This window comes from Lissotriton vulgaris, chromosome 8 (genome assembly GCF_964263255.1).
Source record: "Lissotriton vulgaris chromosome 8, aLisVul1.2, whole genome shotgun sequence".
Taxonomy (NCBI): domain Eukaryota; kingdom Metazoa; phylum Chordata; class Amphibia; order Caudata; family Salamandridae; genus Lissotriton; species Lissotriton vulgaris.
In genome coordinates this window covers 29,409,020-29,431,414 of record NC_141696.1, presented here as the reverse complement: position 1 = coordinate 29,431,414, position 22,395 = coordinate 29,409,020, and positions in this window count along the sequence as shown.

Sequence of the window (22,395 nt, the reverse complement as noted above, 5' to 3'; positions counted from 1 at the left end):
TTCCCCACTCTTCCTCAAGCACCTTGAGACCCTCTGGGTATGTAGCGCGGTATATAAATCACTTGACTTGACTTGACTTGATACTCATGTTCACCAATGCGTAGGAGTACATGCTGTTGGTAACAGTTTTGCTGATGAAGCAGTGAAAACAGCAGTGCGACACACATGGTAGCAGCAGTTACAAGATCCAAAAGTAAGATTGATGATGACATCTTGGCGGCCAATGCTGCTACAGAGAAAGGTGATAATTACCCGTGTGGTTTCCCTTCTAAATACTCTTATCATTTGAGTCCTGATAAAGTTCCCTATGTGGGAATTAATGACGCTGGTGACAGACTAATTCCCAATGCGGACCACAGGCTATCTCTGATAACAGCTGCACACAAAGGCATGGCCTCTGCACATGTCTGCGTTTCAGTGACTGTCACTATCTTACAGCAGCGTTATCGGGTGTCTCGGATTATACAAACAAACTTGTGATAATGTCCTCTCTTGTGACATATGCCATCAAATTAAACCTTCGACTGCTTTGCAGACAACCACAAACACAGTTGTATATATCTAATAAACCCCTTGGGTGTGCTTATTTAGATCACTGCGATCCTTTCTCCTCTGATATTGCGTATAAGTTCATCTTAGTTGCAGTGGATTCGTGCACACGCTTTCTATGGGTTTGACTACAACGCAGCGCTGATGCTCGAACTGTCATCAGGGATTTGCGTGTCTTTGTGGGAATTTTTGCATGTGGCACCTTCCATTCTGACCAAGGGCCAGCGTTCAACTCTAAGGCGTACAAAAAAGTGATGAGGTCTTTGGGGGTGCAGGTAAAATTTTCGTCTCCATACTGGCTTGAGGGCAATTCTGTTGTGGAGCGAATGAACCATGACTTAACACAATCCTTGACAGCTTGGGTTTTAGGCACTGGCAGAAACTGGTTTGCTCGTTTGTATAGTGTACAACGTGCACTTGATAATCTCCCTAGAAGGTCTCTGGGTGGGTGGACCACATACGAAATGCTCTATGGCATAAAAATGTTTGTCGCGGACCTTGATGGTCTAGACATGGCGGCGTCAGCTGTACCCTTTGACGTAGATAATCATTCTGCTGTGTTACAGAACCTACAAGAGACTTGAGACAGTCTTGCAAAGGAACATTTGCCCTCCACAACTGATGCCACACTGCAGATTCCGGTAGTTGGCTGGCTATCTCGAGTCGGTGACCTGGTCCGTGAGATGGTAGAGAACAAGAAGGAATTTAGCCCCTCTTATCATGCACCGGTTCCAGTGCTTGACGTGCAGGGTACCAGAACAGTCATTTTACCTCCACTTCCTGGTTGCAAGGATAACAGGTACATCTCCATTGACAATGTCAAACTACAACAAGTGGCCGATTCTTCTTAGTATGACTCCAGCGGTCTCTTGTCCAGCAATGCTGAGAAATTCTGTTTCGGCCTCGGCAAACATGAACAGGCCTGACATTGCCTTTGAGATGCATTAAGTTACTAAACCATTATTGAATCCACCGGCTGTTGATCCCAATGAAGATACTGAGTATACCTATCCCACTGATGTGTCGTTGCCTGGTATGCAAGCAGGTGCATCCGACCAGTCATGTTTTTCATTTGACACTAACTCTACAACATCGAACGCCCCATTGAAAATATCTATTTTTGCTGTTTGGTTTAAAAGACATTTTTTGATCCCCCCCTTGGACTTATATATTTTTTTTAATTTATTTTATTAGAAGAAAGCACAGTACCAAGTACAACAGATCGGTCGCCTACATCCCATCTCGGGCCGGCACTAAATCGTAGTGTAACAGCAATAACATATACCATGATACATTAACAACATGGAGGCCAATAGTAGAACTCGCCGGTGGTCTGTGGAGGGAAACCCCCCCTGTAGGCTTGTACTGTCTGCAAAGTAGCGTGCATTTCAAATAAATGTACCAAGCAGGAAGTTTTTTGTAGGTTTTCTCCCAACCAATACCTAACCCCGTGAACGCCCCCCCTCCCCGTAACTGGTCCCTCATTTGCGCTCCCCAAGTAAGACCTCAGGTGTCAGAATCAGATGTTGTGTTTAGTGCGGCCTATCACTCTCCTTAATTCCAGGGTGCTTCCCTCCCGCCTCAAGGAACTAGGGGATAGGGTGTTTCCTACGCCTATCTAGCGCTTCGTTGTGCGGGGGAACCTCCCGGGCAAGCTAATCAGGTGGTTCATGCATGTTATCCCCCTATCCCTCCCCATTCTCTCCCTCCGGGACAGCCTCGTCCGGCTTGGAGGACAAGTAGGTCTGGTACAGTCCCCAAAAGTTCTTGGGGCGACTCCTGGGCGGTAGGAGCTCACTGTAGGTGTCCGCCTGTGTGTTACAGTACATCATATCGCTAGTCCATCGCTTGAGTGTGGGTAATGGCCCCCTCATCCAGCACAATGCAACTACCCGCTTCGCAAGGAGCATCCCCATGCCCACCAGTTTCCTAATCGAGACAGGGACCGATTTCGTATAACCCATTAGAGCAAGGGCAGGGTCCATTGTCAGGTCCGCCTCCACTATAGCACTCATTTCAGCAAAAACATCTGTCCAGAACCTCTGGACCCCCGGGCAGTTCCAGGCTAAGTGTAAGAAGTCCGCAACCTGTGCCCGGCACCTCTCGCAGTGTGAGGAGTCGCGGAGACCGTACCTGTGGAGCCGTTCCGGTGTATGGTAGACCCTCTGCAGAAATTTAAAGTGGACCAAGCGGTGCCTCCCGTTCAGGGAAATGCGCCTAGTGGCCGCAGAGCAGTATGCCCACATGTCGTCATCGACGTGGGTGTCCAGGTCAGTCTGCCAAGCTAATCGCGCCCTCGTGTAGAGCAGGGCCGTGTGTTCGTGTCCTATCCCGTACAGTCTAGTGATCAGCTTCTTCGGAGATTCGCTGTCTATGACATACACCAGTTCCGGGACCCCAGGGGGTTCCTCCATGTCCGGGCCTAGCAGTTGCGAAAGAGCACTCCGAACCCGGTGGTACTGGAAGCGTTGGAGCAGTGTTGAGCCCTCTCTTTGATGTGATATCTGCGCCCACGTCTTCGCCTTGCCGTTAATAAACAGGTCCCCCAGAGTGTGCGCGCCCAGTTCGTGAAGGGCCCTATGGACACCCGGTTCCGCCAGGGTCGGCAGCCAGAGCGCCCATTGTATAGGCATGTTGGGAGCGTATATCAACTCCTTGTGTTGCCTTTGCACAATGGAGTGCCATGCGTGGTTGGTGGACGACAGAGAGTCAAGAGCGCCAACCCTACGGTCCCTGGGACCGCAGATGGTAGCAGGGAGAGGGGTGGGGTCTGCGAACAGCCGTTCCAGTATCACGTGCGGGATGTTTGGTTTGCCATGAATCCAAGTGTGGAGGTGGGAGGCCTGCGCAATCCTGTAGTAGCGCTCTAGATCCGGGGCCGCTAACCCCCCCTGCTCATACGGTAGTTGCAGTACCTTCCATTGCACCCTAGGTTGTTTCCCGGCCCACGCCAGTCTCACCAGGAGTTTGTTTAGAGTCGCAAAGAAGGCTTTCGAGAGGACAATCGGGAGATTATTGAAAAGGAATAGAAACCTCGGGAGAATGACCATTTTCATTAGCGCAATCCGTCCCATCAGCGACAGCGGGAGTTTAATCCAGCGCTCAATGTCATCCTCGAGTTTGCTGTAGGCAACCCCGTAGTTCTCCCTCAGCATGACTTCCGGGTCCGTGTGCAGCATAATGCCTAGATATCTTATCGGCTCAGCGGACCATTGGAGCGGGTAGTCCATCTCGAAGGGGACTGTAATTGGGGTCAGCGGGAAGGCGACTGACTTCGACCAGTTAACCTTCAACCCAGACAGCGCGCCAAACCTCACGACCTCCCTCAGTACAGAGGCTATATTATTGACCGGGTCCCTGACATAGAGGAGGGTGTCGTCCGCGTAAGTGGAAATGCCTAACTTGTAGGTGGGGTAATTAATGGCTTCATACGAGTGGTACTCCCGAATCGCACACGCCAGTGGCTCCGCCACTAGGGCGTAAAGTAGCGGGGAGAGGGGGCACCCTTGTCTCGTACCTCTACTGATGGAGATCGGCTCCGAGACTGCACCTCCCAATCTGATTCTGGCCGTGGGCTGGTGATAAAGGGCGCCCAGCAGTTGGAGGAAGAGTCCTCCCAGCCCCATCTTCTGCAGTACTTTGCGCATGAAGGGCCATTCCACAGAGTCAAAGGCCTTCTCCATGTCTAAAAAGACCGCGACGGCTTCGGTATCGTGCCTGGTGTGTTGCATGGCGCCCAGGACCGTGCGTATATTGTAAGTGAGGTTCCTAGCCGGGATGAACCCAGCCTGCTCCGGGGCCACTAACTCGGGTGCCACCAGGGCCAGCCTGGTCGCCAGCACTTTAGCGTAGAGTTTAGCGTCCACATTGAGGAGGGACAATGGGCGGTATGAGTGTGGGAGGTCGCTGGGCTTGCCAGGTTTAAGTATAGTGACGATGAGCGCCTCCCGCATAGAGTGGGGCATAGCGCCGTTTTCGCAAATTTCGTCAAAGAGGGTGGAGAGGTGGGGGAGTAGCTTATCCTTGTACGCCTTATAAAAGGCGACCATCAAGCCATCTATCCCAGGGGCACTGTCCGCTCTCATGGTGGCTAGCGCATCAGATATCTCCTCACAGTGGATAGGGGACATCAGGAATTCCCTCTGCCAATTCTCCAGGAATGGCATCTTGATGTAGCTAAGGTAATTGTCAATTTGGTCCTCCACCCCCGAGATTTTAGTGGTGTATAGCTCCTCGTAGAAGCTCCTGAATTCCGCCAATATGTGTGTCTCCTCCGTGAGTACTTCCCCACCCGTGGTGCGCAGTTCCGCAACTGTCTGTTTGCGCCTAGAGCCTTTCATAATCCTGGCGAGCAGCGCACCCGGGCGGTCACCCTCCCCATATGCGCGCGCTGTCGCATATTTCCCTAGATGCCGTACCTCCCTGTCCGCCTCCTCGTGGAACTCTTTCAAAAGTTCCGGCAGGGTGTCGTCCCCAGGCAGGCTCGGATCAAGGAGCCGGCGGCGTTCACAGTCAGCAATCTGCCCCTCCAAGAATGTCAGCCTGGATCTAATCGCCTTCAGGACCCCCGAGTGTTTCGCTATGACCACTCCCCGTACGTACACCTTGAATGTCTCCCAGATTGTCCCGAAACTGTCCACTGAACCCAGATTGGTGGTAAAGAAAGTGTCTATGTCCTCTCCCAGGTCGGCCCTAAAGGCCTCGTCCAGCAGTGAGTAAGGTGGGAATCGCCACGTAAACGGCGGGATTCTCTGCTGGGGAGTGTGCAATTCTAACAGCACCGGGGAGTGGTCCGACAGAGTGCGGGGGAGCACACTGCAACCCTTGACCATGGAAAATAGGGAGTATGATGCCATCCAGTAGTCGATCCTGGTATGTATGTCGTGGTACGCCGAGTAATGCGTGTACCCCCCCTTGGCGCTATGTCGTTCTCTCCATACATCCACCAGCCCCAGCCTTAGCATTTCTATCTGCATGCGCTGCGCCGCCGCTGCAGGGCGCCTGGCAGGGCCCGCAGACCTATCCAATTCAGGGCAAAAGGTGAAATTGAAGTCCCCACCCCAAACCATGCTCCCAGCAGCCCATTCATTACAATGTTCAGCAATCGTCGCATAGAAGTCCGGGGAGTCATAGTTCGGGCCGTATACATTCATGATCAGGAAGTCGTGCCCCTTGCCTGTGCATTTACTCAATACATACCGCCCCTCCGGGTCCACCTTGACCAAGGCGAGGGAAAGCGTGGATTTCGGGTTAACCCAGGTGAGGACCCCTCTAGCGTGTGTGGTGAAACCTGCATAAGTAGAGTGTCCCTGGAGCCCCCTGTGAGTGAGCATCTTGCTGGTGTTGGGGAGGTGTGTTTCCTGCAGCAGTGCCAGGTCTATGTGGTGCCTCTGTAGGTAGTGTAACACCTTACGGAGTTTCCGATGATCATTCAATCCCCTCACGTTCCAGGTGATAGCCCGGAGGGACTCCGAAGGTCGTAGTGAGTCTGCCCGTGATGTGTCAGCCATGAGCATAGAGCGGGGATATCATGTGTAGCATGATGGCTAGGGCCCCCCCTCTCCAGAAGCGGCAACCTCTCACCCATCGTGGAGCACTTAACTTGTTAGAGCACACGTCGGACCTTCCCCGAACCCTCCCAAACATCCCTGAATTCAGAACTCCCGCTACCCCCCACCGCCCACAGTCAACCAACCCCAACCTGGTGTGACCGAAAACCCTACATCCACCCCCCCCACCCGTCATCGAACTTCCCCAAACAGACTCAAGAAGAGTCGTAGGCACTGTAAGCGCGAGGGCAGAGGTAGCGCACTCAATGTCCAAGTAGACCTCAGACAGGTCGTCCCTACTTCGCAGTGTCAATAGGCTGCCCCCACGCTAGCGCCCCAAATGTAAGTGCGGCTGTGTGACATGATAACGGTATCGTGCCCGCCTCAACGGGTGCCCCCCCCCCCCTCTCAGCAACCACCCCCTGTGGCAGGGCCCCGGCAACGCCATCCCAGGACAGTCAAATCATTGTCAAGGCAATCGCCGCCCCCCACCCGAACCCGCGCTGCTTGTGCCGATCTCACCCGCAACCTCATGTCCAGTAGTCCGTTCACTGCAGCGGTGCGCCCCGAGTGGGCCCCCCTCAGTCCAATCGTCGCAGATTGTTGCAGGAGCTGGGGCAGCCCAGCCCCCAGAGGAAACCACCGCTCCCCCTCACCACGCTAGTCTTGCGCCTCCAGGTCGTCGCTACCAGCACGCTCCTCCGTAGGCGCAGACCTGTCCTCCCGATGCTCCTTGATCCATTGCTTCAGGGATTTCTGCAGCTCCTTGGGGTCCGTAAAGAAATGCGAGTGGCCCTGCCTGTTGATGCGCAGCCGCGCCGGGTACAACATGGCATAGTCCAAGCCCAGGTCTCTGAGCTGCTGCTTGTAGGGGACAAAGCGCCGTCGCTCCTCCTGTACCTTAGATGTGAAATCGGGGTATAACGAAATGTTCATCCCCTCGAACTGCAAGTCTCCCTTCTCTCTAGCAGCGCGGAGGGCCGCATCCCTGTCCCTGTAGTTGAGGAGTTTGGCTATTATCGGCCTAGGGTTCGCACCCGGTGGAGGTCTCGGCCCCAGGGTGCGGTGAGCGCGTTCCACAATGAACATGGGGGAGAAGATATCGTCCCCCAGCAAAGTCTTGAGTAGCTTCTCTACAAACAACTCCATTTTCCCCGTTTGGGTCGACTCCGCCACCCCCGTGACGCGTATGTTGGACCGCCTGGAGCGGGCCTCTAAGTCTTCGGACTTTTCCTGTATCACCTGGAGCAGCCTTCCAAACTGCTTGCGGTCAGCGTCCCACGTTGTTTGCGCCTCCTCCGCCTCCGTTAGCCTGCGCTCCGCCATGTCCAATCTCTCTGCGTGCTTATCCACCCTCTCCGTCATTCGATCCATCCGGTATGCCAGGGCGTCTATCTTGGTGCCAATGGCCGCCATGCCCTCCTGCAGGCCCTTCTCCATCGTGTTGAGCATACCCTTAATCTCTGCACACAGCGCGGAGCTCGGGTCAGCAGCTGCTCCCGGGGGCTGGTCCGCCGGGGGGTCCGGCACCTTCCGTTTCCTCTGGTCAAACGATAGTTTAGATTGGGTCCTGTCGCCCTTGCCCATCGCTACAGCGGTTGGGGAGGCCAGCGCTCTCAGTCCTTACTGTGCTGGTGTTCCCCCAGTGGGATAGACTCGTGTCCTGTCGCGTGTGGGTCTGCCTGGTCAGCACCGCCGCCGGCTGGTGCCCGTCGTCGTCTCTGCCCCACTGGGCGCTTCGGTGTCTGAATACCCTCAGCCAGAGAAGGGGTGCAGGGCTCGTGCAGGGGGTGCTTTATCTCCAAGTCTGTCCGCCACTCCTCAGGGCTCCCTCCAGGTGGTAGGGCCACAAGTCCGGGCACTCCGGCAGGAGGCAATGGCGCTCACGACAATGCAGGGCTGCACCGGCGCCACGTGGGCCTGCCCGGCAGGATCGCTCCGCCGCCGGCGGTCGCTCTGGACCTCCAAGTCCCTCAGGGTGTGAAGTTGCTTTTGCAGGAGTCCGCCGTGGAGTCCCGGAGCATCAATAGGGGTCGTGGCTGCCACCGGCCTCGGTGCGCGCAGAGCGCGGGGCGTCTCCACTCAGTGGGCCGCACGTCGGGTGACGCAGCCCGGCCCCGCGTCTCAGGACAGCGCGGGGATCTCGGCCTGGTCCGCAGTTCTCCGGACGTTGGCGCCTCCGAGGGAACCCGCGGGCGCAACCTTTCCCAAGTCGCGTCGGAGGTCCACGGGAGGGTAGGGGAGACAACCCCACCGGGATTTCGCTAAAATCGCCGCTCTGAAAGGATAATTAGCAAGTTTTCAGCGGCGCTAGCGCGGAGCTTCGCGCTCAAGCGTCCTCCATGAACGCCGGCTAGCTCCGCCCCCCCCCCTTGGACTTATATCTGGTTGGTGCTCATCTCTATTTTTTTGTTCATGTTGATTGGATTTGTGGTTGTCTTTTTTCGTTTAGTCAATGGACATTACCTTACTGAAAGATCTACAATTAGGTTAATTGATGGAACTTTGGCACTCCCCTCCCCATCACACATCATGAAGAGGTACCAGACTTTTGTTAATATCACTGCCTGGCCTGTTTTAGATGGGATTGTATGGAATGCTGTAAAATTTCAAATTCATGGACCGACAGAGGTGATAAAAGTCCTCAAAGTACTTCCTGTTTCTTTGCGGGAGGTTATAAAACAGAACATACACTCTAATAATTGAGATGTCCAGGCCGTTGAGGCTCTTTTTTCTGATTTGAAATATTATGGCGCATTTGATGCTGAAGATTTATACTTGGCAAATTATGCAGAGTTATTTTGTTATCAGCACTATGACACTCATTTCCTGCATCAATCAAATACATTTAGAAAAGTGTTAATTTATACGCAAGGGACAATCGGAACATTGCCCAACTCCCATTGAAGGCAGTTTGAAAGCTCTATTAATTTTTTTTACATATTTTACTGATTTAATCGATTCAATTCTGAATCCTTTTATTTCGAAATGACTACTGGGTCCAATTCCAAAGTTAGACTCACACACACATGTAGGCATATTATCAAGGGCCTTATTTCCACTTTTTTGGCTTTAAAAGACAAAAAAGCGGAGATAATGTTTTCACCCTGTCAACGGGGCATATCATCAAGTGCAATATCGCTGCTTTAGCAGCACTTTTTGCCGCTAAAGCGGCAATATTTTTATCGCCCTATCAGCAAGCTGTCGCTAACAGCTGCTAGTGACAGTTTACTGGCAATAGCGCCCCTTGTCAGCACGCCTCCCATTGTATCGCTAATGAGATGCAAAGGAGGTGTGCCTGACAAGACTCCCTTGGGACAATATCGCTAACCCAGCTTCGTCATATTGACAAGGAGGGTTAGCGATATTTAAAATCACGTTAGGTATGCCTTAACGCAGGAATTTAATGTCTGTTAAATTCCTGACTAAGGCATACCTAACATGGGGGATCGATTGTGTGGCTAAGACCACAGGCCCTATCATCTAGGATTTCGCAGGTTTCCACCATGGAAAATGGCGATATCCCCCCTATCTCTGGAATTTTAATCACCTCGGCGATGTGCGTTGTTGATAACGCGCTAAATGGGCGATAAATTCCAGAGATAGCCGGCGATAAATATGTAAGTGCTAAACGCGCTTTGCAATATTTATTGCCGGCCCTTCATATTATGCCCCAACAAGAGAGTGATAACATGCAATAGCGCATGTTAGCACCCTTTTACCCGGCGCCTCCCTTTGCATCTCTAATGAGATTCAAAGTGGGCATCACTGGGCAGAACAACCTTGTAAATATTGCTGATGTGCACATCGCGATATTTACAAGGAGGCCCAGTTATTTTTGCAGACGTTCATTATTGGCAAAAACCACAAAAATGCTGACTTACCTATACTTTATATTGGAGGTGGATTATGCTGATACGACCACAGGTTCGTATCAGCAAGGTTATTGCCATTTTACATGGAACAACGCTGGGAAACCAGCGATGTTCCATGGAAAACAACGCTATCGCTGGAATAATTATCGCCATTGCGCTATGCGTTGTTAATGCAGCGCTAGCATGGCGATAATTATCAGCGATAGCCGACGATAACAATTCTCATGCTAAGAACGGCCTTCAATAATTATCACTGGCTGTTGATATTAGGCCCCTAAATTATTGTACACAAAGTCCTTTATGGATCAATTAGCTCTAGGTGGCTATGAGCTGTGAAAGGATACCATTGACCTTAAATCTGTTCGGGGTTCTAAAACCTGGCAGGTGCAAGGCACAGAAGCTTTACATTGTGTGTGCCTCATACCAAACCACATGTTGTTTTTGAATTCTACTTTCTTTCAAACCACTTGCTATGGATAGGTTACTTCTAAAAAAATGAATGCCCCGACCATTCCTGATCTGAGTGCTTATCCTACATGGGACAATCGCACAGACATGTTCATTGATGAATTGCAGTCACTAATTACTAATACGCCCTTTAATATTTCCAACTTGGATCCCCAAGCATGGTTGTTATGGCAAAAAAGTTCCGATTCATGTCAACATCTTTTTCTGGGTCTGGCATGACCTACACGCAGGTTAGGGTGGACACCTGTTTTGAAACGATGTTGATTTGAATGATTTTGTTAAAGTCCCTATAGGAGGCAAGTCCGAAAGATGGGTATATGCTATTTACAACGAATTTGGAAATTATCTCAAATTGAAGCTGCTTCTAGATTGAGGGCTATTGATCAATTTAGAAAAGGTGCTTGCTGTCGTTGATAATTGCATTAAAACTCTTTTCTTCCAGAATTGACACCTTAGATAATATTGCTTCATTGCCGGTGGATATAGTACAGGATGAAGTGTCTGTTTTGTACTATGGTCAAAGTTAAATGCCTATAATACAGTTTGCTTGGACTTTACAAACATTAAAATCTGGGAAAGTTCCTTAGGACTACATGAATACTTCATCTTTGTTTTTACCATTTAATTTGACTGAAAAACAACAGTTCATGTCCATGAAGGATGCAACACATTCACTTTTGCATATTGAAAAATTAGAACCTTTACCTTTTTCTGTCACTGAATAAAATTCTGCTGTTTGGCTATTCCATGGGTTAATAACGCTGCCTTTTCCCTTGTTTAAATTCAGTTCATGTAAAAAAAACTATGCTCTAGGCAGATATGAACCATTGGGTAGCCCCTATCTACATGAAGTTTGGTCTCTACCTTTCACATACAGGTGCCTGAGAGAGGGTAAAGAGGTTTATTTAATAGGAGAGGAGTGCACTTCTAGGCCTGATCCCTAGCTAGTGTGCAAAAAATGTACAATTGCACGAAGCTTGTAACACGAAAGCTCCGATTTTGCCTTGCATTTTAAAGGGAGATTCGGTGGCAGCTATAACACCAACTTTCACATTACTTGCTAACGGTAATTATTTGCTTTTAAATAATGAGGCTTGCTGCAGTATGCGGGCAGGGATAGACTCAATATATCGATCTGGCCTTTTATTCCGACCTTGAAAGCAAAGTTCAACAAGATGAGCAGAATAAGGGCTCTATTGTCCCAAAATGAAGATCCCCTTACTTCTTTTTGTGAAACATTTGTCCTTCACATGGCTAACACCCAAAGAGAGGTACATGCCCTTTTGAATACAGATCTACCACTTCATTTCGGCGCCTTGACCCACACTGTATTCAATGCCTCTACAACAACAGGCTTTGTGCATTTTTTCAAAGTTGTGGGCTCTGGCTTTGTGACCTTGTTCCAAATAATATTTTTTCCAGCATCTTCAGCAGGTTAGCATTACTTCTCACATTGGCTGCCGGTGTACTGCTGTTGATTTGTTTGCTCCGAAATGGCTGCAGTGCCGGTGTCAAGTGACAGCCGACCCCTGCTGTTCCAGCTTCACAACCGGATGCTTAAGTTCTCTGGCCACTTTAGGTGTAGCATATGGATTATCGTTTCGGCTCTCATACTTTACTTGCGTGCAACCTGTGTTCCATTACCTGGATTGTTCTTTTGAATGGGCTTTGGATTTGTGTCTCTCCAATACGGTGTCTACCTGCCCCTGATAATGATCAACTTAGAAGTCCCTTAGTGGCTTTTGAGCTGGACTGTTCTGGTGTCGAGATTATGGCCTGCGCGGCTGCATGGAGTTCTAGGGATTTGGAACATATGTGCAGCGGCTCATGACTTCCTGGCACGAAGTTACCTCGAAGAACACGCAAGTTGTCCTCTGATGGTACTGGAGGCTCCACTTATCGAAGAACATGTATGCTCTTTCACTTTATTAACTTGGATGGCTGAATTATTTGCTGACAACAACAATGACTTCCTGTTGGAGGCAATTGCAACATACTGCAACGTACTGTACCTACACGCTGATGGATTGAATTGGCACATGTCCATCTTAAGTCGCGTACTGGACTAAGTTTTGAAAAAAATGTTAACAAATTTTTTTTCTTTCACAATTTTTTCTCCAAACAAGGGTCTTTTTTTTGTGATTCAACATCTTCGAACTTATCACTTCCAAATTTCTGGTATTGCAAATTGTGAACTTGGTTCTGGCTCACTGGAACTTGAACTCTACGTTCCTAATTTGCTTCCCTTTTGTTTGTGGTCTGAACAGGGGAGGGTGTAGTGAAGACCGGGTTCTGCCTGCCCACATTGCTTTGTTAGCATAAGCTTATTAGAAGTTTTAACACCATTTTGCCACTTTGCTGCTTTTGCACACAACACTACATGTATATGTTGTTGTAAGTTAAACTGTTTTTCTTTGCATGAGAACGGTCTGTCTACCACAACCCTAGACTTACACAACGACAACTTCAAAGTCAAATAACAATGTAAGCTATTGATTCAGGTTGATCAGCCAACGCTCTAGGCACAACAAGCTGCAAATAGCTGAAACTCAAGTGCCTTTAATATTGTATTGCATGAATGTTTTCGGGCACTTGGAGAAAACCTTTCCATCTACAGAGAGCGTGGCTGATTCTGTGATGTGATACACCTCTGCTGATCTTAGAGGTATGTGGTTCCCCGTTTTAACCTATAGACCGTCAATTATTATAAAACTAGCTCCTAGCCAGGGGAGGATGGGACACAAGGCGCTATAAGTCCTGTTTTTACTTTCATTTTAACATGATTTCTCCCTTTGTGTTTTATGAAATTGTCACAATGCTGACTATTTTATTTCTGATCATAGGCCTGCTTGTGTTAGCCAAAATACTACATCTTAGAGCACGTCGTTAAAATAAACAGTTTAAACTTTTCTGTGTCTCTGATTACTCACGCTGTAGACTTGTATAAGTATAAAAACGAAAGAGTGTTCTTGATTCCCACCATTCCTGAGAGTATCCTACGTCGCTTGTTCTGGGTTGTCTCATCTTTGGTTGCTTCGCTGTAGTATGGAGAACGAATGAGACACAGATGCTAGTCGGATAGTGGTTCTGGGTACTGAGGTGAGTTTTTTGGTACACTAAAATTCACTGAGGTCCTGGTTTCCTGTGCATAGTTCTGTGCATGAGCAGAATCCCTGCAACAATTTGTGAATAACTGCTGTGTGTGTGAATGTGTGTGTTGGATATGTGTCAAAAGTTATACCCTTTGGCTTTTGCTGTGCCTCTGAGTATTGTTGATACACTCCTCTTAAAGCTCACCTTCCTTCTGCCCTTCTCCTTGACTCTAAAATACAGTTTCTCTTTTACAATCAGCAGGCTTCTTCTACTCTCCTTCACAAATTAAAGGCAAAAGCTAGCTGTGCTCAAAAACACTCCTGCTTAAATACTGAATTAGTGCAGACAGGCTCCAAAGAGTGGACATTCCCAAGGAGAATAGAGACGCACCAACCAATTTTGCCATACAGTACCATTTTTTTAACCCCTTCGCTGCTCATGACGAGCTCAGCTCGTCATGCAGTACTCTGGTTGTGTGCTCATGACGAGCTGAGCTCGTCATGAATAATGGGGAAAATCACTTTTCAGCACAGGAGGGGAAACGTCTTAGCAGTCATGTGGTTAAACAATCATAGTAACTAAGAGAAGTGGGTGGGTGGATCAATCCCCAACCTAGCAGACAGAACATTTTGATATATTTTAAATTGAGTCTCAGCGGCAGAAAGACTGTTTGCAATGCATGCATCTTTTTTCTGCCATAGTCATTCCTTTGTTTCTTTCTAAGAACAGATGTGCTGCTGCTTATTGCCCAGATGGATGTTAGCGTCATGTTTGTCTTTGTAAAACCTTCCCCCAATCCAATTATTAATCATCAATTTATGAAACTACTAACCCTCTTCCCTCAAGCTGTGTGATTTATTGAGGTGTGGCTTAAATTACACCATCAAAAGATCACACACCTGGCGGGGTGGATGTGGTGAAAGCAACTCTAACTTACTGTAGAATCTTCTAAGCAGTAGCCCACACCAGCTCATTGCCAACCCTCACATTAAACATGATCCATTGGTTTCACATATAGAATGAATAATATAAGTTGTCAGCAGCATCATTCAGGCCTTGTGTTGCCTAACCGTAAATGCATAACCTAAGCCTGTGAACTCCAGACTTGAGTCAATTCTTTATAACGTGAGGATTTCACAAAAAATACTAGAAGCTCCACATTAGCCAAAACTTACTAGTATTGCTATTTTCTATTTGTAAAAAAAATCTGGCAATGTATTGTGTAATCATGTGGTACTCAGGTGGTGTCAATTCTTTAAAGAGCTTCCGCTCCTTCCCTGAAAGTTTCGGGGGGAGTTGTCAAGCGGGGGCCGAGAAAAAAGGGGGGTCCCAAAACGTGTTTTCCCCATGGTAATTTCCATAGGGACATTCTGACAAGGTTACAGCTTGAACGGCTGGACGGAATTATACTAGATTTGGCAAAATGGTAGGGACTGGTATGCAGCAGTGCCTTTTGTATGTTTGGTGAAAATCCCTCCAGTAGTTGTTGAGAAAATGAATTTGAGCAAATTATATATCTATATGCGCTCAACATTCTAATGGGAATAACTTTGGCGCCGATTGAGGAATCTGTGTGTAATTTTCCAGAATTTTGGCCAGCTCCGCTCCTTCCCTGAAAGTTTCAGGGGGATTCGTCAAGCGGGGGCTGAAAGGGGGTTCCCAAAACGTGTTTTCCCCGTGTTAATTTCCATAGGGACCTTTAGACACGGCTACAGCCCGAACGGCTGAATGGAATGACACCAAACTTGGCAAAATGGTAAGGCCTGGTATGCAGATGTGCCTTTGCTATGTTCGGTGAAAATCCCTCCAGTAGTTCTTGGGAAAATGTAATTTGAAATTTTTCAAATGGTATTTCCTATGGGACCTTTAGACACAGCTACAGCCCGAACGGGTGAACGGAATTACATCAAACTTGGCAAAATGGTAGGGACAGGTATGCAGAAGTGCCTTTTCTATATTTGGTGAAAATCCCTCCAGTAGTTGTTGAGAAAATTGAATTTGATCAAATTATATATACAAGTACACAATGATCCATATAGCCACTCGCTCATTCACTGGCTCTCATGTATAGTCATTTATATATGCCAACTCTCACATGCACTGTGTTTTACATATGTACCTACTTGCACATGTAGCAGTGAGATATCCATTCACTCACCAACACACCCGTGCACACAGTCAACCGCCCATATAGCTGTGATCATATGTCATCAGTGATGTCATCAGTGATGTCACTGACCATGTCATGAATGATGTAATATGTGATATGTGACATCATCAGCAGTGGATTGCGGATGCGCGAAATATAGTTAGTACAACTAACTGTACAACTAACTATATAGGAGCATATATATATATATATATATATATATATATTCACTGAAAAAACTATAGGTTTCACACATGTTATAGTTAGCTGGTCATTTCACTCCAAAACGATTGAAATTCCCCCAATATAGTTAGTTCTAACTATAACTCGCGCACCCGCAATCCACTGCTGATGACGTCACATATTACATCACTCATGACATGGTCAGTGACATCTCAAATAACATCACTGATGGCATCATCCAGTGAATGTGTATCTGTCTGAAAAATAAATATTTTTTATATTTGTATATCTAAAGGTTGATTGAAGAATGAATGGATGAACAAGTATCTAAATGGATGTTGTAAAAAAAAAATTGATTGTATAACTGACTTATTAGGTGTAGTGAATACATGTATTAGCGAGTAAAGTTTAAATATTTAAATATCTGTATCAGTATCTCACTTTGTGTATAAGTGGCTGCATGGGTTGGTGAGTAGCTACATGAGTGTGTGTATGGGTTATTAGTGAATTTTTGAGTATCGGTATGGTTCGGTAGGGGATATTACTTAGCACAAAGATGCATGAATGACTGACTCACTGTATGTTGAAGACAGCATGTGTGCAGGATTGTATGGGTGGATATGTGTGTGTATGGGTGTGTTAGTGAGTAAATGACTGTCTCAATACTGTCTTTATGAGTAACTTCATATGTTTTAAACTAGTATATGTGAGTATTGAAGTATATAAGTGAGTATATGTGAGAGTGAGAGATTGAAAGAGTTCCTGTATGAATAAGTATCAGTTTCTATAAGTGATCGTTTAAGCGAGTAAGTATGTGTACTTTTCTGAAGAAGTAAGTGTAGTCAATCAATCAATACATTTATAGAGCACGCTACTCACCCGTGAGGGTCTCAAGGCGCTAAGGGGAGGGGTGCTGTCATTGCTCGAATAGCCAGGTCTTAAGGTTCTTCCTGAAGGTGAGGTGGTCCTGGGTCAGTCGAATGTGTGTGGGGAGTGAGTTCCATGTCTTTGCGGCCAGGTAGGAGAACAACCTTCCTCCAGCGGTGGTTCTGTGTATCTGTGGAACGGTGGCAAGGGCGAGGCTGGTTGAGCGGAGCTGGTGGGTGGGGGTGTAGAACGAGAGGCGGTCGTTGAGGTATGCAGGTCCTTTGTCGTGGAATGCTTTGTGTGCGTGGGTGAGGAGCCCGAACGTGATCCTCTCGTTGACGGGGAGACAGTGCAGGTTTCTTAGGTGGGCGGATATGTGGCTGTGGCGGGGAATGTCGAGGATGAGACGAGCAGAGGTGTTTTGTATGCGCTGAAGTCGTTTCTGGAGTTTGGCTGTGGTTCCTGCGTAGAGGGCGTTTCCGTAGGTCAAACGGCTGGTGACGAGGGCCTGGGTGACGGTCTTTCTGGTTTCTTTGGGGATCCACCTGAAGATTTTTTGGAGCATGCGCATGGGGTAGAAGCAATATGAGGCGTTGACTTGTCTGGTCAACAAGAGGGAGGAGTCCAGGATGAATCCTAGGTTACGTGCGTGGTCCGTGGGAGTCGGCGCGGGGCCCAGCGCTGAGGGCCACCAGGTTTCGTCCCAGGCGGAGAGGGCTTGTCCGAGGACGAGGACCTCCATCTTGTCTGAGTTCAGCTTCAGGCGACTGAGCTTCATCCATTCTGCGACGTCTTTCATTCCTTCCTGGAGGTTGGTTTTGGCGGTGGCTGGGTCTTTGGTGAAGGAGAGTATCAGTTGGGTGTCGTCGGCGTATGAGATGATGTTGATATTGTGTTTGCGTGCGATGGCGGGGAGGGGGATCATGTAGATATTGAAGAAGGTTGGGCTGAGTGAGGCGCCCTGGGGTACGCCACAGATGATCTTAGTGTCTTTGGAGCGGAAGGGAGGGAGGCGGACTCTCTGATTTCTGTCGGAGAGGAATGATGTAATCCAGTCCAGGGCTTTTCCTTGTATCCCAGTGTTGTAGAGGCGGGTTATTAGGGTGCGGTGGCATACGGTTTCAAAGGCTGCCGAGAGGTCTAGGAGAATGAGGGCGGTTGTTTCTCCGTTGTCCGTTGTCCATCATGGTCCTGATGTCATCGGTGGCTACAATGAGAGCGGTTTCGGTGCTGTGGCTTGCTGTGGCTTGCTCGGAATCCGGACTGGGACAGGTCGAGCTAGTTCTTCGTCTTGAGGAAAGCGGTCAGCTGTTTATTGACGGTCTTCTCGATGACTTTGGCCGGGAAGGGAAGAAGAGAGATGGGGCGGAAGTTCTTGAGGTCTCTGGGATCCGCCGTGGGTTTCTTCAGTAGGGCGTTGATCTCTGCGTACTTCCAGCTCTCTGGGAAGGTGGCTGACATGAAGGAGCTATTTATGACATTCCGTAGGTTGGGTGCGATGATGCTGTCGGCTTTGTTGAAGATGTGGTGGGGGCATGGATCAGCGGGGGATCCGGAGTGGATGGTGTTCATGGCGTGGGTGGGGTCTTCCGTGCTGATGGGTGTCCATGCGTTGAGGGTGATTGTAGGGGTCATTGGTTCTGTGATTGGAGGCGGAATTTGGGGTCCGAAGCTGTTGTGTATATCAGTGATATTGCGGTGGAAGAATGTGGCGAGGGAGTTGCAGAGGTCTTGTGACGGTGTGATGTCGTTGCTGATGGCGCTGGGGTTGGAGAGCTCTTTGACTATGCTGAAGAGTTCCTTACTGTTGTGGGTGTTCTTGTCCAGTCGCTGTTTGAACGATGTCCTTTTGGTGGTGCAGATCAGCTGGTGGTGTTCGCGGGTGGAGTTTTTGAGGGCTGTCATGTTTTCTGAAGTCCGATCGTGGCGCCAGGTTTTTTCGAGGGTCCGGCTGGATTTCTTTGTTTTTTTTAAGGGTGTCTGTGAACTATGATGTTTTCTTGTTGCCGGTCTTGCCTGGGGGTTCTTCAGTGGAGCGAGGTCATCGGCGCAGTTGGTGATCCATTAAGCAAGGTTGTGGGCTGTGTTGTTAGGGTCAGCGGTGTCGGCTGGCGGTTTCTGGCTTAATGATGAGAGGAGCTGGTCTGTGGTGACTTTGCTCCAGCATCTGCGGGGGATTTGTTGTGTGCAGTGGTGGGATGTATTCTTTTTGAAGGTTAAGTGGATGCATCTGTGGTCAGTCCAGTGTCGTTCTGTGCAGTGGCTGAATGAGACATGGTTGCTGGCGGAGAAGATGGGGTCAAGCGTGTGGCTGGCGCAGTGGGTGGGGGTGTCAACCAGTTGCTTGAGTCCGAAGTTTGCCAGGTTGTCGAGCAGGGTGGTGGTGTTGTTGTCGTTGTTCTTCTCTAGGTGGAAGTTCAGGTCCCCTAGGAGGATGTATTCTGGTGAGGCTAGGGCGTGCGGGCTGATGAAGTCGGCGATGGTTTCGGTGAATTGTGTGCGCAGGCCTGGGGGTCTGTAGATGAGCGTTCCTCTCAGGGTGGTCTTGGGGTCGGTGTGTATTTGGAAGTGTAGGTGTTCGGCGGTGGAGAGTGTGTCTTTGGCGTTGGTCATGATGTTGATGGTGTTCTTGTGGATGATGGTGATTCCTTCTCCGGTTTGGTTGGTGCGGTCCTTCCGGGTGATCTTGTAGCCGTCCGGGATGGCTATGGCGATGTCTGGGGCCGAGGACGTGTTCATCCAGGTCTCCGTGAGGAAGGCGACGTCTGGTGTTGTTGAGTCGAGGATGTCCCAGAGTTCTATGGCGTGCTTGTGGACGGAGCGGGTGTTGAGAAGGATGCACTTGAGGTGGTTGTCATTGTTGCTTGGTGTGGCTGGTGGGGGGCGGGGTCGGAGGCAGGTGAATTTGCAAGCTTGACAGGTGAAGGGTCCGTGCGTGCGCTTCGGGGTGGCTCGGTAGCAGGCGGGTGGTCGTCCGGTGTTGAGTGCATTGAGGGCGGCGGAGTCGTATTTCAGTCGGGTACTCTGGCTCCGGCGGGGGCCAGGGGATCCTGCGCTGGGCGCGGTCCAGGTGCGGACGGGCGCCAAAAATGATTCAGAAAAGGAGTTGGTGAAGAACAGAGTGTCTGAATTAAGCAGACCACTCTTACCCAGTCCAAAGATCAGGGCTTGATCCATCACCGTTTTTTAGCTCACTGCACCATCCCAGCTCAGAACTTGGCTATATGCAAATTAGTCTGACCCTGGCCCAGTGCATCATGGGAACAGGGCAGACCAAACTACCAAGCCAATTCTTATACTGGGAAGGAAACAAGCTACCGGGGACCGGTTTCTGGCATTTCAGCCGTCTTCGGCCCGGCTTGCTTGAATCCTGATGGTGCAATGAGCTAGGGACTCACATCTGAGTATACCCTCCCATGGACGGGCGCCAGCAGGCTTGCCTTTGGGGCCCCTTCGGCGCACCAGCGGCGCGCGTCTGCTGCGCTTCTGTGCAGCTCCCTCCATAAGAGGCGAAGTGGGAGGGAGGAGCAGCTGGGAGGTGGGAGCGGGGTGGCCAATGGGCGAGGGCACAGGGCACAGAAGGCAAAAGGGGTCTGGGCCACGGGGAGCAGCGCCGGGAAGCAGGGAGCGGGGGTCACAGAGGGCAAGGGGGCAGGAACGGCAAACAGAGTAAAGACACAAAAAGAAAGATACAACTAAGCAGCCAGCAAACAGAGTAAACACAATAACCAAAAACAAACAGGTAGGGAATAAAAAAACGAAGCGTGTGTGTGTAAAGCTGTACATGCAAGTAAATGGATGTTTATTTCCATGTGTGAGTATGTGTGCGAGTAACTATATGGATGAGTATTAGTGTGTAACAGGATGTGTAGGTGTATGAGTACATATGAGTGAGTACATGTATGAGTGACTATATAGAACTGTTGGTGAATGAATGGATGTGTATGTAGATTTTGTAATTACTGAATAGGTTCTTCTAACTAGTATTGGTATCTCCATTGTTTAGAAAATGTTATCATAGGTTATATTAGGGTGAGAGGAGGTCTGCCACTATTTCACAAGGATGATGTCATCAGTGGCATCATCAGTGATGCTATTTGAGTGATGTCACTGACGATGTCATGAGTGATGTAATATGTGACGTCATTAGCAGTGGATTGCGGGTGTGCGATATATAGGTAGAGCAACTAACTATATATGCGAATTTCAATGTGTGAAACCTATGGTTTTTCAGTGAATTTCTAAGGTTTTTTTAATGGAAATTTCTAACTTTAACGTAACTGAAACCTATGATTTTATCAGTGAATGTCAAGGTTTGTTTGTTAAATGTCAATATCTAACTACAATAACCCTATAACCTATAGTGTTTCTTAAGTAAAATGAAAAAACATGTGTATACTTTTTATAGTGAAAAAAATCTTAACAGTAGTGTTTTTTTACTTATAATTATACCTCCAGGTTTTATGGTATTTCTTTTTTGGACATTTCCATCTTTATTTATCTATATTTATCTATATGTTTTTAAAAATAATTGTATATCTGTTTACACATATATATTTCGGATTTTGTAAAATAATTAATCTGAAATTAGTATATTTCCACATTTATTTTACGGATAAATATGCACTCATGGCTGAAAGACTGAACATTTTCACTCATGTAAACAGTCTTACATGATAAACTATACACAATCTTCATATTAAAATGTGCAACTTTTATTACACGAGGATATATATTGCTCGTTAAGGATCTTTTCTAAAAGTCTTTTATAGTTTTGACCCTTTTACTTTTAGAACAACAGACCTATTGCCCTACTACTCATCATTGACAGCATTTACAAATGCTTAAAAAAGTAACCCAATTTCGGTATTCATGCACAGTTTAAAATAAATACAAAGAGGAAAATAAATACTTTTCTGTTTGTACTTATCTGTAAACAAATGTGGAGGGTCGATGGGGAATTTTTAACGACCAAACAATAGTATCATCCCCTAACCGTAATAATAACCAAAAGATGCCATTGGGTCACAAGAAAACAAAAGTAAACTGTTAGAGTATGTGTTGATTCGGGAACAGTCACCAATTCCAAATTTTAGTGGTGCGTGGTGGCCATCAGATGATTCCCATCAGATAACCGTCCTGTGCCGCCCTACATCATTTGGGATCCTTCACCAGATGGAAGAGATGTTTAACCACTTAGGATTAGGTGGACTGTAACCTAATCAAGTAGGAAAAACTCAAATGTGCTGGTTTGTGTGTGTGGCATAAGGAGGGTAAAAAATATTTTTTGTTTTTTGTTGCAGTGCATGAATGTGTTAAAGTGATAACTGTGAGTGAATTAAGATTGGGTTGTAGAAATGGAAAAAGACCAGTTTAATAATATCCTATCCACACCCAATATTAAAAACAGTGCATAGTGGTATTCAACATATAAATACTCAGATTGTAGGTCAACATGTTTCTGCGATAATCGGAGTCTCGAGATCTCCTCCAGCTTCGTCAGGACCTTATGTCAATGCTACTGCATGATGTGATAACAAATGAAAAGTGAAAAGTAAATATCACCTGAAATTCGCCTGCTCAGACCATCATTTTGAATGACCAAGGCGGTGAAACAAAGGAAAACACATAATTAGAATAAACAGTTTTCTACACATAAATC